At 40.3% G+C, this 18,558-nt stretch overlaps 2 long non-coding RNA genes across 2 annotated transcripts; both read right to left on the reverse strand.

Annotated features, from left to right (window-relative positions):
* Window positions 1-14: 14 nt before the first annotated feature.
* On the reverse strand, window positions 15-3,230 carry LOC122133812. Its single transcript, XR_006153006.1, has 5 exons — window positions 3,211-3,230; window positions 3,008-3,040; window positions 2,648-2,698; window positions 2,320-2,352; window positions 15-74 (listed from the first exon to the last, which is right to left on the reverse strand). It is a non-coding gene; the product is annotated as an uncharacterized LOC122133812 (long non-coding RNA).
* An 846-nt stretch (window positions 3,231-4,076) lies between these two features.
* LOC122133811 lies at window positions 4,077-5,432 on the reverse strand. The gene is made up of 6 exons (XR_006153005.1): window positions 5,372-5,432; window positions 4,965-4,982; window positions 4,761-4,793; window positions 4,401-4,451; window positions 4,272-4,301; window positions 4,077-4,105 (listed from the first exon to the last, which is right to left on the reverse strand). It is a non-coding gene; the product is annotated as an uncharacterized LOC122133811 (long non-coding RNA).
* Between the last annotated feature and the right edge of the window lie 13,126 nt (window positions 5,433-18,558).

Consider the following 18,558-nt stretch of genomic DNA (forward strand, 5'->3'; position numbering starts at 1 on the left):
CTTTTTGTCTTCGTCCTTCATTTCTGCGTCTTTGTCTTTGTCCCCAGCGTCTGACTCCTCTTCTGAGCTCTTGTCTTTGGGGACAGCACAAACATTTCAGTTATTTGTCAGGTTGAATGAGTTCTGTTCATCCGACATTACTTTATTTCATTTCTGTTTCTTTTGGGCAGTTGAGATAAACATTTTGAACTTTGATGTAAACCTTTCGTTGTGCTACATATTAAAGAGTGAACATACTGTGAAAGGGGCTTACTGTCTATATCACCCACACATGAACTACACAGAGTGATAACGAAGGAATAACAGGTCCCTGCAAAGTGTTTATTTGTATGGTCAGTGGCTGAGTTTTTTGGTGGTGTTGAGACAGGTATATGTTAGATGAGTTGATTTGTATTCTCAGGGTGGCTAGTGTTGCACTTCTAACTTCTCGTGTCAGGAGAGGCTAATACCACTGTTTTTTTCCAGAACATTTGAGGCCATGACTGAGATATTAAACTAGATGACATATATTTGTTATTTAAAAGCCAGACAGATGAGTATATCAGAGACCGACATATATGACTTTAGAGTCAAACAAATATGTGACTAGTGTTGCACGGTGTACCGGTACTAGAAAAGTACCATGGTACCCTTACGTTAAAAACGATACGATTTTGCATATTTTTGGTACCTGTACTTCATTAAAAAAGCACGCAATCAGAGCGCACTCACTGTTCCGCTCCCTGTCGGGCTGCCTGCACGCATTGACTGCAAGGGCGGGGCTTCCCAGCTCTCACACATGCAAATACTTCGGGTACGAAGCAGACACCAAGGAAAACCCATGGACACACACAGACCCTTCAAATCCACTCAGGCAAAGGGAGGGAACATGTCGAATATGGCTAAGCACCTATCAGACAGACACCCCGAACTTTTCAGAGAGTTCAAAGAACGACAGGTTAGCAAATGTGATTATTAACATGAACACCCCCAAGCTCACCCATATACAGCATAACACGAGTAGCCTTAGCCTAGTTTAGCTAGGGTGACCAGACGTCCTGTTTTACCCAGACACAAATGTCTCGAAAAGAGGACATGCCCGGGTAAAAGAGGACGTTTACTTTGTCTTATATTGCACTTGCATGTTTGACTGTGATAGGAAAGTTGTTGACTTGCTAGTTCGTCATAAACAAAGTAAGCCAATTGAACAGGTTTCGCTAAATGTAGCCGCTAGCAAGACATCTCGTTAGCGATGTTAGCAAGCTTGTTATAACAGGCTTGAACATTGATGCTAGTATTACGTCCCCCCCGCCCCCCCCCCTTATGCTAGTATTAAGTGCTCTCGCGTCGGCTTCTCTTCACAATGTTATTGTGATAGCCATGTTGGCTAGGTTGCCAACTACTTTCTTAACACAGTCAAACATCAAGCAAGTGGCTTCATCTGGCAAAAGAATTGTCCAGAAAATGAGACAATGCACATTATCGTCATGACTATTATAATTTTTTTGTTAGAACATGTTTAGTTGCTAACAAGACAATCACAAAATACATTTCAGTTAATTTATAGAGTTAGTGTTTCTGTTAGTGTGTAAATAGTTTGTAAAGTGTGTAAATAGTTCAGTTGTAATAAGTGCATAAACAATTGCAATAGTTGCAAGTTGCAACAAGTGTGAATATTCATAATTAAAAATTCTACCAGACAGACAGGCTGTCTCATTGTTCGCCATAGTGTAATGGAATGTGTGTATTGGTGCAAAGGTATGTGGTGGCATGTTTTTCATTGTTGTTTTTCAATAAAGGGGAGAAATTGCCCTTTAATTATGTGTCCATCTTTAATGTACCCAACCCACATAGCTTTAGGTTTTTTTCCACCTCAAACACACATCTGTAAAATTATGTAATTCATACTTATGGAAATAACTATGTCTACATAGCCGTGTATAATCAATGCTATGATGTCACCATGTAGTTTTTATTAATATCTTGCTGTGGGCTAATACTAATATGAATGCCATTTGTTAAGTGTTCAAAAAGCTGGGCAGGAACAAGCTGGTAAAAAAGGGAACCTTACAGATGTTTGTATTTGTGGTATCGTATCGTAAGTATCGGGTATCGTGATATTTTGGCAGGTATAGTATCGAAGTCATAATTTTGGTACCCCTATATGTGACACTAAAGTTTGTCAGTAGTTCTTAAAAGTCAACTGACACTGTGAAATGTGTTTTGTGTATTTACAACAACAAGACACTGTTCATTGCTGTGGTTCATATTCAGATCCATGATCACACACACACACACACACACACACACACACACAGAAAACACTCATTACCAACTGACCTGGCTGATTTGTGGTGTCAGCTGAGTCTGCACCTAAACCAAAAAAAGAGAAACATCACATTCTCATCAAGTGTTTCTCCTGATAGCTTTTCCTCATTCTTGTGACACCACATAGGAACTTATTTGTGTTTTAGGTGTGTTCAGGGCTCAAATCACCATTTCCTTCTTCCTGGAACTATGTGTCAAATAGGTGTCATACCTGTAACGTCCTCAGCTGAGTCTTTCCCATCTGTGATTCATGTAAAAGTGTGACACCATCAGTGCGTCTACTGAAACCACAACTGGGTCAGATTTTGTCATGGCTTTCATTTAAAAGACTGCGACTAACCTGAGTCTCCTTGGGCTGGACTTGTAGGGGTCTGATCATCACGGTTTTCTCCTGAGGAAGCAATGTATCATGTTATTATTATTTCACTGTGCACTGCACACTTACCTCCTTAGATATTGACCCCTACATCTAAAGTAGTATTTGTCATGTTAATCTACTCATGAAGTGTTTTTATGTATGCCTGATAAAGATATCGGGAAGGTATCACACTTTGTGTAGCTCGTGAAATACATCAACGTGGGGAATTAATTTAAGCCTCATTGCTCTACCTGGTTCTATAGACTGACCAGTTTTACAGGTGCCTGTATGTCCACTCTATCTACTATCTTATATCAGAGATCTGATGACGTAGGTACTTACCATTGATGAATGCTATGACTGGAGCTGCTCTGTCTGAAGCAATACAAAGGGATGGGATTGTCACTCAACAGCTATGTGACAGCAATTTTTTTAATGGTTTGATACAAGTAGCTTTTATAATTAGTAAGCAGATTTGTTTTAATTAGCATGGTGGCATGTAATAAAACGAAGAGGAATGATATGTTCATCAAAACTGCCCTTACCATCTGAGTCTTGTCCATCTATATAACAAGACAATCACAAAATACATTTCAGTTAATTTATAGAGTTAGTGTTTCTGTTAGTGTGTAAATAGTTTGTAAAGTGTGTAAATAGTTCAGTTGTAATAAGTGCATAAACAATTGCAATAGTTGCAAGTTGCAACAAGTGTGAATATTCATAATTAAAAATTCTACCAGACAGACAGGCTGTCTCATTGTTCGCCATAGTGTAATGGAATGTGTGTATTGGTGCAAAGGTATGTGGTGGCATGTTTTTCATTGTTGTTTTTCAATAAAGGGGAGAAATTGCCCTTTAATTATGTGTCCATCTTTAATGTACCCAACCCACATAGCTTTAGGTTTTTTTCCACCTCAAACACACATCTGTAAAATTATGTAATTCATACTTATGGAAATAACTATGTCTACATAGCCGTGTATAATCAATGCTATGATGTCACCATGTAGTTTTTATTAATATCTTGCTGTGGGCTAATACTAATATGAATGCCATTTGTTAAGTGTTCAAAAAGCTGGGCAGGAACAAGCTGGTAAAAAAGGGAACCTTACAGATGTTTTGTTTATTACTATCATAGATAAATATACCAGTATCGTATCGTATTTGTGGTATCGTATCGTAAGTATCGGGTATCGTGATATTTTGGCAGGTATAGTATCGAAGTCATAATTTTGGTACCCCTATATGTGACACTAAAGTTTGTCAGTAGTTCTTAAAAGTCAACTGACACTGTGAAATTTGTTTTGTGTATTTACAACAACAAGACACTGTTCATTGCTGTGGTTCATATTCAGATCCATGATCACACACACACACACACACAGAAAACACTCATTACCAACTGACCTGGCTGATTTGTGGTGTCAGCTGAGTCTGCACCTAAACCAAAAAAAGAGAAACATCACATTCTCATCAAGTGTTTCTCCTGATAGCTTTTCCTCATTCTTGTGACACCACATAGGAACTTATTTGTGTTTTAGGTGTGTTCAGGGCTCAAATCACCATTTTCTTCTTCCTGGAACTATGTGTCAAATAGGTGTCATACCTGTAACGTCCTCAGCTGAGTCTTTCCCATCTGTGATTCATGTAAAAGTGTGACACCATCAGTGCGTCTACTGAAACCACAACTGGGTCAGATTTTGTCATGGCTTTCATTTAAAAGACTGCGACTAACCTGAGACTCCTTGGGCTGGACTTGTAGGGGTCTGATCATCACGGTTTTCTCCTGAGGAAGCAATGTATCATGTTATTATTATTTCACTGTGCACTGCACACTTACCTCCTTAGATATTGACCCCTACATCTAAAGTAGTATTTGTCATGTTAATCTACTCATGAAGTGTTGTTATGTATGCCTGATAAAGATATCGGGAAGGTATCACACTTTGTGTAGCTCGTGAAATACATCAACGTGGGGAATTAATTTAAGCCTCATTGCTCTACCTGGTTCTATAGACTGACCAGTTTTACAGGTGCCTGTATGTCCACTCTATCTACTATCTTATATCAGAGATCTGATGACGTAGGTACTTACCATTGATGAATGCTATGACTGGAGCTGCTCTGTCTGAAGCAATACAAAGGGATGGGATTGTCACTCAACAGCTATGTGACAGCAATTTTTTTTAATGGTTTGATACAAGTAGCTTTTATAAGTAGTAAGCAGATTTGTTTTAATTAGCATGGTGGCATGTAATAAAACGAAGAGGAATGATATGTTCATCAAAACTGCCCTTACCATCTGAGTCTTGTCCATCTATATAACAATATCATGGGGAGAGAGTGAGAGAGAGAGAGGGTGAGAGAGAGAAAGAGAAAGTGAGAGGCCATGTTAGCCATGTTTGGTGAGATGCTGCCTGAAAGGTATTCCTATGGAGGCCTAGCTTACTTCTCTAATCCTACATGCACAAGGGAACCAAACTCTTTTGTGTCTTTCAGAGAGACCTGGGCTCTGATTACAAGCTCGTTGCAGGGGAGGCAGTGAGCAAAGCTGGTGATTGAAAGCGAGAGATTGTTAAGCATCAGGCTAGCAAACGAGCACAGGGTAGCATCTCGAAAAAGTGGCCGCTCAAAGGAGAGCGTGGGGATTATCCACACAGTGTTATCAGCGCTCAAGCAAGTTCACTATACACAGTATTTTCTTACCTGTCACTGGTGCAGATAAAACAACACAAGCTACAGCAAAAAGCAAGGAACCAACAAGTGTCCTGTGTAGGAAAACATACAAAAGAGATGTCACCACAGTATCTGTAGATATATGAAATAATAAACATTTGCAATGTGGTCCATAATTTTTCCATACATGTGAGAAAAAAATACTTTGGCAGTGTATTACACTTACAGAATATTTTGTGACACTATAGTATTTGAATTTACTTGATTTTTGGAATGGAATATATCAAAAAAGATCTTTCATAGGATTTTAAGTAGTACAGGCCACAAATACACAGCAATTCTATCACTGTCTATCACTGTAAATATGTTAATTAAGAAACTGTTTAATCAGGGAAGACCACATATCTTAAATTGTTTAAATTAGTATTAAACAGTCACAATACTCATATCTTCTCAGGTGGCTGACACCATGAGGAAGTAAAAAAAAAAAGCAAGCGTAATACTGTGTGTCTCCCCACACAGCTCACCACATAGCCATTATAGTAACCATACAGTGTTACACTTACCGCGACAACATTTTGGCAGGATTCTTTAACAGGCAAACAGGTTAGGGAGGAACAACACTTGTGTGTCTTGTAGGTGCGCTCCCGTAGGTCTTAAGCCTAACTGGAACGGGCCACAGTGTTTTATACCCTCCCCTGCAGCTGTACTAAATTGTTAGATAAATTATATTAAGACATTAATATAAATGAGACAGAGACCAGCAATCAGAATTAAATCAGCGCTTTATCTTTTGCAAAAGAGGAAGTGTGTCACAACCAAATGTCATGAACAAACTCCAAAGATGAGCTGGGCGCAGCCAGTCTATATGTTTCATGAGCAGACAAATGGCGTTATTTTCCCATCTCATCGCTACAGAAGTTACAGCAGTGATCTCAGAACATGTCCTTGAAAGAAGAACGTATGCATGACTATCAGTACAAAAACAGGTGGTTTCCCTCAGCAAGAGAGTAGGCCTCAGCAAACAGGATAAGCAAGCAGATTAAAATACATTAACAATGTCCTCTATCATCAATAACAATTTCTCTATCATAAACCGATGTTACCAGGATGTTCTTTTGAGTTCTAAATGTTCCATGAAAGTCATGTTTGGACTGCTGATGAGTGGAGTGGTGTGGAACATAGGGTTGTAAATGAAGGACCTCCAGACGAAATGATTTGGCTACAAATGTATTCACTCTCGACAAGTAGACCAACAAGGTTAGATTATGTTGGAAAAAGGACCATTCATAACCACCTTAATGCTTAAAGCTTAAACAAAAATAAGTCATGACCCATCATCATGCATCATCAACTGAGGAACTATTCTGAACGCTTGTTTTTTCCCTTCATAGTAAAGTTGATAGGTGAAAATTCACCCTAGTTACCTCAGGACTCTGCAAGGTCGGAAGAAGCTTGTCACCTCTGGTCTAAACATGCTCTTGTAGATATGCAGACTAAGTGGCACCTAATATTCTAAGTTACACACACGCAGAAACACAGAAAAGCCATGTTCCTGCTTACATAAGTACATGATTTACATAAGGTAATTAATAATACAAGGCACTTGATTATTATATTCTTAAGTCATTAACAGTGTTTGGAAATTATCTACATCAAAAGTTGTTTTTGAAACATGTTTAATAATTACTGACTTGTTACTGTCAGTAATGGAAAACTCCACAGGAAGGTTCAACAGTAATCCCTTTCGTATGTCTTCCTCTTAAAGTCAATCAGATTGAATCGTTTCCAAGTTGGGGGTGATGGAGGTGTTTTGTCCCCCTCGGCTGGAAACGTTGGGCAAATTGGCAGTTGACTCGTTCTCTTGCTAATTCCCATTGTGAGTCCGGGGGGGAACGGTAGGCTCAGGCTGAGTCAGTGAGTGAATGCTGGAACAGGATAATGCTTCTCTCCCGTTGTTGTCACACAATTGATTATGGGCATTTTCTGGCGTTTCCTTTAAGCCGTAGTCTTTTTTTCCATGCCAGTACAGTTAAACAGCAGTGATGCAGACAAGGAGATGGGCCATAAGAGACAGAGAGACGTCAAAGCACCAGTGGACCACCAACTGATAGTTGAAAATGCAGTTGTTATTTACAAAACAAACGATATAAAAACCAAATGTTGTTTGTTTTTTTGGTTATGTTTTGTGTTCCTGAGGGTGTGTTGTTGTGTCATTGTGTCTATGTTTCAAGAATTCCCATGAATTATCCAGTTGAAAGGCAACATACCTAGAATTAGGTATGGAAGTTGTCTTTTCTCCAATGAGTAGCACCAACCGTCAAACACAACCACAGGTAATCAAGGGTTAGCCCTTCAGGTTTAATTCCAGTTTGAAATCCTCTGTATTGTTTCATTTTGGCAGTAGTAGAACCACCTGTGAGAGTTCAAGCTGAACTTGCTGACCTGAATGACTTTAAATGCAGAACACTTTGTGTTAGAGGCAAGTCTGTTTATTTTGATTCCTAAAATTGTAAGCATATAACACAAATGTCAATCCTACATACAATACTGTGTATATGTGAGCCAGAGATATATTCATTGTTTAAATTGGTGTAATTTAATAAGCAAGTTGTTGTTTCAAACAACTTCAATTTCCTTTTGTGTTTCTTTAAGATATTACCCAGTGTGTGACTTCACTAGTGTAGCGCTTTTCTTCCTTAAATTACTTTGGAACTTCTCTGAAGGAAGACAATGGCCCTGGTCGAAATGTTGTCGTCATTTTGTGTTCCTTCTCAATGCCCATGTCATCAATCAGGAAGTATCTGGAAGTATCTGAAAGGTTGTGTAAATTACACCAACTGAACAGCTTTTGAGTGGTCACCATATCTTTTTATCTAATGACATTTAAATGATTGAGGACTGTTCACATTATGTCCATATTAAAGGAGAACATTCATGCGGAACTATCTAACAGTCACTGATTAATGGTTTCATGGTTTTTTGCCTTGACTCAGTGATATGATGGAAATGTAGTTAGTGAGTAACTTTTCAAGTGTTGCACTCCCCACTACCCTCAATGTTTCAAAACTACTTTTTATGTGAAGAAAGCCAGAGACATTTCTCACAGATCTACAAAGTATCAACTGTAGGAGCGGCCCTATGAATAAAGTAGCCTTGTTTCAACCAAAAGGCAGAAAAGGATAGAGGCAAGAGTAGCCTTTTGGAAGTTAAGAGAACACAACAACCACCGAGGACCACGAAGTGTGGTCATTTAAGGAAACGCAAGGTAAACAGAGTTCACTTCCCAGAAGAAGGGGCCCAAGATTTAAATCCACTTGACGTCTCGTTTTAAGATGGAGGCCATTTACCAAAAATGCCTTTGGCTTTCCAGCCAGGGTTCCGCCATTGGTCTTTGAAGTGCATTGTTCTTCCTTACCAAACTCAAGCATAGAGACCAAAGGGGAGTATACTTAGTGTCCCTGACATCGCCCTCTAGTGTATAATCCTAGTAATTTTAGCAAGCTTTCCCGTAAATCAGTTTTAATTTTAGTATTAACTGGGTCATTGACTTATAATATCAAGGGATAGCATTGAATGTGTAGGTAGAGGACCTTTCCTGACATTTTGCAAGTATACTATGGTAAAGGTTCTGAGTACCAAATTAAGCCCTTGTGATTGGTATGGAGTCAATAGCAACAGTGTTTGGAGATGTAGGAATGCTTCTAGGTAGAGAAGAAAGTTCTTTGTTCGGTTTTCTCCTGCAAATCCCTCTTTCCTTGACATTAACTGTGTGCCCACTACAATTTGTTTGTAGCTATTGGTGTCTGAAGTCACTCCCTGCAATGCCACCTCTGAACAGTAGGCTGCAGCATTGACATGTAATGTTAATCACATCATTATTTAAAAGAGTAAGCATCAAAAGAATCAAAACATATTCATCTCAGTCTTCCCAGTATTTTCTCAGTTTGAACACCTGTGTCCTTCATTACTTTCATCAGGACAAGTGAACAAATTGATTTAGATTAGTCTGATCCAAAGTCAGATTGGAGCAGAATTCACATTGATGGCAAGGCCTTGCTATATCATGAGAGTAACGTAATTATAAAACACATTCTTGTATTACTTTCAGTTTGACTCTGTTTCATCAATAAACCTGGAGCTTGGAAGCTACATCCTGACTTTGCTTTGTTCATGAAAGGAGTTAGGCTAGCTGTCTATGTGTTAGGATACATACTTTGAGGACATGTGATGTCAATCAATCAATCAATCAATCAATTTGTTTATTTAATCAAGAGGGACAGTGTACATTCATGAACATTAAAATGTAAATGCACCCAATTATAGCCAAAAGGCTAGTTTCCATTGGCAGTCACCATGCCAGAGTGAAAAAGGCTATACAACCTTAAAAAAAGGCATTAACGTATTTATATCAAACATAACATTGACAATAAATAAAAAATTAAATAAAATAATAAAATAATAATAATCCCAATATACAAGTTCTACTGCCTACCCACTAATGATCACATTTTTGGTATGAGTGGAGTCGGCGATATAGCGGTATGATAGTCACAACCGGTATTGTGCTGAGCCATGATATGGATTTTGCAATACCGTGGATAACATGATATATTCATGAATTCTAATTTGACATTCATATTTTTTTTTTTCAAAATTTCAATTAAGTGATAGGCTAGTAGTTAGTAGCTACATCTATTTTTTATTTAAATCTAACCTCTCTAGGTTCTTACGAAAAAAAGAATGTATGTAAATACAGTATGTTGGCCTATTTTGAGGAGTGGACGTTGCATGCAATTGTTGCGCACATGTAGTGCTAGCAACAAACAGCTGCAGTTAGTAGGTAAGCTACGTACTAATATATATTTAGCTTATTATAAGTGCAAAGGTGAACAATCGAGGATGAGCGAACACGCAGAAGGTGATGTTAATGTGTGTGAATATGAACTTGTGAATATGAACTCTTTCATACGAAGTTGCATAGGCACCCTGAGGTTTCCCATACCCTACCTTTTCCCATTATAATTTGATGAGTTAAATCGAGGAGACTATAACATCAGCTAGATAACCATAATTTCATGCAAATTTAACTCTTCCATTTAAATCGTTCCTTAGCTAGCACAGCAGCTAGATAGCCATAACAACCAGGAAACACAACTCTAGCTGCAAAGTTTAATTTCTCAAAATCAGCTCCCCAATAATGGCTTCACATAGACATTAAACAATCCTAAGAGAAATAATGGGAAATCGACGGAGCAAGGGCTCACTCTGATATTAATGTAATGTTAGCAAATATTGCTATTGCTAATATTTAGTCTCCGCTGTTCGTCCAAAGCCTAATCTATTCTTGAGGTTCCAAAACATTTCAAACATATTCTTGAGGTTCCAAAGCAATTTGGCTTTGAATGTGAGTAGTCGATCGAGTTATATTTTGTCCCGGCCTTTGAAGCAAACCTTTTAGCTCCGGCATTGTTCTCCCATTATTTAACATTTCACGTTTCGATTGAAAGTCCAGTTTCCAGGCTCTTGCACGCCCCCTTCATTGAGGCAGAGTTACTATTAGCCTCCCCTCTGTGCTTTTTCACTGCGGTTTTATGTCAGATCAGCAAGACTAAATAGGTTCTACACATACGTGAAATACATTACCTATTCTATGGATAGAAAGGACATATAATAAAAGTGCCCACAAATATTACAGTGGTGACAAAAAATGAAAGCAAAAGGCATGCACTCAACCCAGTTTGTGATGGATTGCACAATCTGAGATGAGGCGCTGCCTCACCTCTCGTGTCTCCTCTTTGTATGAACAGGAAATGCGCAAATTCAGCGATTTTGATTATTTATTTTATCATTATTTTATTTTTATTTTGCCTGAACTAATGCAATTTAACTAAGAAGGGCTATTCAAATGTGATTCAGATTTTTTTTCCTCATATATCGTGATATCATATCGATATCGTCTGGACAGTGGAAAATATTGTGATTATGAATTTTAGCTCATATCGCCCACCCCTAGAACCCTGCCCCCTGTCACCATTCCTCTTTGCCATTCTCATAGAGCCACTACCTATCAGCATTAGACAAAGTGTCACTATTTCCCCCATAGTTGTCAATGGAACTACACACCATCTTTCCCTGTATGCAGATGATATGCTTTTGTATATCTCTTCGCCACAGACGTCAATTCCACCACTCTTGCTATTAATAGAATGGTTTGGGTCTCTCTCTGGATTTACTGTGAACCTTGATAAAAGTTAAGTGATGCCCATCACAGATAAATACAGTAAAGAGTTCCTTGAAAGCATACCCTTCAAAAAAGCTTATACCTGCTTCACATATCTTGTTATTATTGTGATGAAGAATCCAAATGACCTGTTAAAAACAAACTGGCAAAAGCGGATTGACAAACTTAAACAAAATATTGACTTCTGGAAATCCCTCCCTATCTCTTTGGTTGGGAGGATCAATGCAATGGTGGCGCTGCCTCAATTTCTTTTTCTTTTCCAAGGAATCCCATTCTATATACCTCAATCATACTTTAAGCAGTTAGATTCAATAATAATACCCTTCATATGGAGCTATAAAACAGTGCGTATAGCAAAAAAACATCGGTGTAAGCCAAAAATGGAGGGAGGCTTTGGTCTTCCTCTTTTCAAACTCACTGGGCCACTCAACTGTCCCTTATAGCTTGGTGGAAGAACTGCCCTCCAGCTGACTCAGATGATTGTCCAGCCTGGTTAACACTGAAACGCAGGAGCACTTCACTCCCAGACCTGTTGAATAGCCCCACCAAAGTAAACAAAACAGCCTACAGTGGCAGTTCTATCATAGCCAGCACAAAAAATATGGAGGCATATCAAATGGTACATAAAAGCACCTGGTACTTATTTGGATAGCCCAATATGCAATAATCATGCCTTTTCCCCTGGCATGAGCAACTTTGTTTTTGTGATGTGGCAAGAGAGAGGGATATGTGACTTAAATTCACTATACATAGAGGGTATCTTTGCTTCTTTTGCTCAGCTCCAGAGTTTGTATTCAATTTCAGCTTCCAATCTGTTCAGATACTTTCAAATACGCGAATTCACCAAAACACATACCCAGTTATCAAAACAAACCCTGCCATGAAACTCTAAATTTAATCAACAGATTTGACCCGCTCTGGAAAGGGGCGGTCTGATATTTCTATCAAAGTTTGCTTGAGTGTACACCTAAAGATTCCTCTGCTAACAGACAGGCATGGGCCAGTGAGTTAAAGGAGGAGATAGGCGAGGGGTTCTGGGAACAATGTCTGGCAAATATAAGTGATTGTTCAGTTAATGTCCGACATATCTTGATACAGTTTAAGACATTACACCGGTTGTACTATTGCAGGACCAAGATACATAAGTTTGACCCATCGACATCCCCACTTTGTACCAGATGTAAGATTTCTGAAGGAACATTTGCTCATACTCTTTGGTCTTGTACAAAGTTGTCATCTTACTGGTTTGATATTTTCCAATGCTTCTCTAAAGCCTTTAAGAAGAATTTGAAACCAGATCCATTGGTTGCGATCTTAGGAGGGACAGGGGCTCTACTTTTGGCTAATACATATGAAGCTCAAGCTGTTTCTTTAGGTATGGTTGTGGTGAAAAAAAATATTCTGCTTTTGTGGAAAAGTGACTCAGCACCAAGTTATGAAATGTGGCTAAGAGAAATGGGGAATGTACTTAGCCTTGAAAAGATCAGATATCACAACAATGATGAATTTAAATACTATAATAAGATCTGGGACCCTCTACTGTTGTACATAAAGGGCCATGACCCATGACTGACTCCTAATACTGTAAACCCGATCAATGTTTTCTTTTAGAGGTTTCTTTTTTATTTTATATACTCTGTTTTGAACTACATTATATTCATGACCATGATGACTGTTTTGTCAATATGTGCTATGTTCAGTCCATAACATAATTAATAATAATAATTAATAATTGTCAGACTTTAATCGCACAAGCGACACACTGCACACTGCAACACATATGAATACATGGAGGCGACAGAGGACACACACACACACACACACACACACACACACACATTTGATTAATTTATTTGGAATGACCAATACTGATTACAACACCACAGCATCCAAATATTAATAAAGAGCCTATTATGTCTCACACAACAACACAAACACTGTGCAAGTATTAACAGCCAAGTGAATCAGTAGATGAATACATAGTCATATCAGGGGTAGAGATGGCAGGGCCTTCTCCATATATGCAGACTGCCTATTTGCTGACACAGAGCAGTATTTGGCTATTTGCTTAGAGTTCTTCTTATTAAGTCCAGCAATTTGCAATCCTCTAACACAGAGTCTATGAACATGTCCAAGGCTACCATAAATGAGTACAACTAGTTTTGTACTATAACCACCTACTGTCAGAGCATGAGTTAATGGCTGATATTTTAACATTTTTTCAGAGAAACACAGGTCCATATACATGTCAAAGCAACAACCCACTTCCAGAATCACAATGGTTTTTAAAAAATCATCAACAACAACAATGTCAGGAGTATTTGGAGAGTCTTTAAGAACACTTTCTAAGGAGTTGTCATTCAAGTGTGTGAACCAGTTCAATTGTACTTTTTTGTTTGTGTGTATTGCGCTTTGTCCATATGCTTTGCGTAATTCGTTCACTGTAATGTCAACAATGCGATCGTGACGGGCAATGTATAGTCCTTTAAATGCGGGGCATCCGTTCATTATGTGCGCTGTTGATTCCAAATGTTTGTCGTTATGCAACAGGCAGAATGGGTCATGACGTTTTGGAAACCATGTAGAAAGATTGTATTGAGTGGGAGTGCTTGCAGCCTAGCTTTGATGACACATTTTAGAATGCCTGCGTTAACAGCTGGATTATGTAGCGCCGAATGTGACACTGCCGGGTCCGCGCACTGTAGGCATGCAAGTTTACCCTGGAGGCGCAGGTTTACCCAGTAATTGCGCTGTTGTGAGTGAAAGTGTTGTAGGATTTCATACCTGCATGTCCGGCTGTTCAGCTTTTTGCTGGATTCGTCATGGTGTAGAGTCGCTTCAGCATGCACATTTAAGTCCATAATTAGCTCCTCGCTGACGTTTACCTGTTCTCCGCTTGTGTGTATCCAATTTAGCTGTATGTTATTGCTGCTACACAGATCATTCAAATCAGGCCAATCTGAGCGCACTCCAAATCCTTTGGCCCTGGTGTCCAGTTTCCCACTGGGTTTCTTTCTGAAGCCCAGGAAACTTGGTTCTCCATGAGGGGCAAGGGGGATCTTACGTTTGCTTAGGTCCAGCAGCAATGAGCCCCGGGCCATATTTCGAACGGTCGGGTCGTCGTTATTTAGCATACGCAATAGGTGACTTATCCTGGTGGCTGTATAAATCCATTCGATGTTGGGGACCCCAAGCCCCCCCTCTGATTTGTTCATGAAAATAATACTCCTTGTTGTGTGTGTGTTAAGGTTTATCCATTTCCTCACCAGCTGCACTGTTTTATTGTTCAGTTCTTTCAAAGTTTTTTTGGCAATGTGCACATTGGCAAACAGGTGTTGGATTTTGGAGAGGGCTATGTCCCGAACTGCCTGAAGTTTCATACAGGTTGGCAGCGGGCATTGATCTATCAAGTCCAATCTGGCAGAATATTCGTTGCAGATATCTCTCACCTGTTCCTGCCATTCACCAGCCACATTAAACTTATGTCCGAGATAGCTGTAAGTTTCGTGTCTTGCATAGACTCGAATGTCACTGCAAGCTATGGTGAATGAGGGAGGGTGGTCATGCTTGGCCCTATACCACCTGTTGCCACCGCTGCGCCGTTCGTAGAACACTGCGCATTTGCTGTTCTTAACCTCAAGCCCAGACCATTGCAGGAAGCGGTCAGTGTGTAAAAGCATGTTTGTAATTACGTCCTCTCCTCTTGATGCAAGGAGGACGTCATCGGCAAAGGCCTGAACAGGGTTCGGTGATGTACTGCCGGGCGGGGCGAGGAGGCATAGCCATTTCATCCAATGGTTTAGAGCCACTATGAAATTCACAGCGCTCCAAGGGCATCCCGTTTTAATCCCAACCTCAAGTTTGACCGGTTTTGTTAACTGATGTCCGCATATCACTTGAAGAAAAGATTTTTCATACACATCCTTATCAATGTAAATGTATTGTTCCGGCAGATTTATTTCTTCTAAGGAATGCAACATTACGCAATGGGGAAGGAAACCAAAAGCGTCACGAAAGTCAAGGAACACCGCATAGAAACGGGAAGATTCATGTTTAAAATCATCAATGGCAGTCTTCAAACAGAATACGTGCTCATTCATTGATTGCCTCTCTATGTATGCTTTTTGGCTAGGTGACAGTGTTCCAGATTCCACGAGCCAGGGAAAAATACTGTTTAAAATGCACTTCATGAATACCTTGTATATGGTGGGGAGCAGAGATATATCCCTCCAGGTGGATGGATCCTCTGAGATGTTATTCTTCTTGGGAATCCTATAGATGATTGCTCCCTTCCAAGAGTCGGGAACTTTACGGTTGACTAAGCAGACATTAAAAATCTGAGTGAGGGCCACTATTGAGAACTGTTTTGTTGCTTTAAACACTTCATATGTCACACCGTCTGCACCACATGCCTTGTTGTTCGGGAGGCTGCTGAGGACCTTGGCAATCTCCTCTGTGGTGAAGTCCGATGTTATGGGGTGACTATTCGGGTTGTCTAGGTCAAGGGTGCCACACCATGGGGGGCTGCTTGTCTGCTGGTGCGTGTGTTTTGACTGGCATTTCGCTGTGTAGTAGTCATAGACTTTGTCCACATCACTTATTGTAGGAGGGGGTTCTGGATAGGTGCTATGATTTAGGATGATGTCTATTGCTTTGCTTCTACGGTGTTCCCAGAGATAAGCTAGGGCTTTGTCGCTCTGCAGAGCGCTGGCTGGATGGTTCCTCGTACGAAGCGCAGCTGTTGGTCTATCCATTCGGTGAGCGTCTCTGGGTCAGGTCTCGGTGATAGTGCCCCGCAGAGGGGGAATTTCCGTAGGATTCTTGCGGTGTACTTTAACAAGGGTATTCCTAGTGGCTTTCCATCTCGGTGGGTTGCTGTGTAGGCTCCATTCCTGTAGTATACTCTGCATAAGATGGTGATGAGTTTAATCCAATGGCACGCGTTACTTCCAGTGAATCATATTGTTTGTTTGTCATTGATTCATTTAACGTCCAAGGTTTTTCTAAACTCTCTCTCCTGTGCCTGAAAGCACATCCATGCATTTATCCCATCCCGGACTATCCTTCCTCCAGGACCCCAGGAGCAGTGGGCAGCTTTTAAGTGCCCAGGGACCAGGTGAGGTGAACCGTCTGTCTTGGTCAGGGACCGACGAAGAGTGTTCTGTTCTTTTGCATGTTTTTTCTGTTGGGGTTCTAAGTGGAGGAAACCTCCTGTGAACACGGGGAGAACATGCAAACTCCACACACAAAGGGCCGGGAGATAGCCCACTTGAGCACTGAAGGTCTGGGGAGGACCTGCCCCCCAGAGCCAACAGCGCCCCATGCGGGAATCGAAATAAGAAGGAAAATAAAATAAATATATATATACACACATTATAAAAAAGTAGTTTTGAAACATTGAGGGTAGTGGGGAGTGCAACACTTGAAAAGTTACTCACTAACTACATTTCCAAGTCAAGGCAAAAAACAATGAAACCATTAATCAGTGACTGTTAGATAGTTCCGCATGAATGTTCTCCTTTAATATGGACATAATGTGAACAGTCCTCAATCAGTTAAATGTCATTAGATAAAAAGATATAGTGACCACTCAAAAGCCATTCAGTTGGTGTAATTTACACAACCTGTCAGATACTTCCAGATACTTCCTGATTGATGACATGGGCATTGAGAAGGAACACAAAATGATGACAACATTTCGACCAGGGCCTTTGTCTTCCTTTAGAGAAGTTCCAAAGTAATTTAAGGAAGAAAAGCGCTACACTAGTGTGATAGAATCTAAATGAGCACGCCAACGTTGAAGAAGGGACCGGAGGATGTAGTCAGGTTTCTGGAGTTAATTTCGGCATGGAGACCCCCTCTCAGCTGGTGCTCAGAGAAAGGCCTACCTTACTGTAGACTATGTTGGTATTTATGCAATTCAGTCAGGTAGAATACAATAGGGGAGGGGATGACCACACCCTTTAGGTGAGAGGAAGAGGGAAACAGTGAGGTGAGGGGTTCACCTATGGGGGGAGGGGGGTGATAACAGGGTACAAAGGGTTATAGCAGGAAGGAGGCTATCTGTGGGGGGAAGGGGTTCACATGCCATTTGTTCAGGTCTCAGTGAGACAGACAGAGTACAAATCCAAGAATGAGTTACAGATACAGAATAAGGCTACACTTAGTTAATGTCTTACAACAACAGAATAGCAATATTTCCAGTTCCATCAGTCCCCCCTTTGCTCACACAATAACCACCATGCAACAGCCAATCAGAGCAGGAAACATCAATATATGTTACAGATACAAATGATACAAAATAACACTAGAATAGCTATTTTGCAGTTCCATCAGTCCCCCATATGAGCATTTCTATGCTCACACAAGAACCACCATGCAACAACCAATCAGGCCAGGAAAACATCAATATGCGGTTCCATCAGTCCCCCATACACAAGAGTGTATCATGTAAACACCCAGAATCCATATGCAGAGTCCTTCTGCCATGTATGTTAGTGTTCTGGGTGGGTAGTCTCTACCATGACAAGAAGTGCTGAATCAGGAATAGTAGCCAGAAGTCTTCCAAGCACGTGGATGGCCGGTTGAAGTGTACAGGTGTCCATTGTGGTCATAGGGTTGTCAATAGTTCTTTAGTTTAATGTGAGTTTGTGTATCTCTGGGGAAGGGTGGACAGTCCATCACCTCAGCATGAGCCCACGGCTCCAGAAAGCCAAAAAAGCCCCAGTACACACAGAAACAGGGAGGTGTTAGATGCGTTGTGTTGGTGGCAGCTGATGCGGTTTTCCCCCGCTCCTGTTGGGCAGGGGAGGGGTAATCTTCTCCTCTGACTGGACGTGAAGTGTTGGGTGACCTCAGGGTCCGACTTCTTGGCTACTTATCAAATCTCACATGAGAAACCAACAACAGTATGAGGGGTTAACAGAACATTCAAGCATTAAAGCATTTGACTGTGAGAGAGGGGGGGTTTGGT

This window comes from Clupea harengus, chromosome 19 (genome assembly GCF_900700415.2).
Source record: "Clupea harengus chromosome 19, Ch_v2.0.2, whole genome shotgun sequence".
NCBI lineage: Eukaryota > Metazoa > Chordata > Actinopteri > Clupeiformes > Clupeidae > Clupea > Clupea harengus.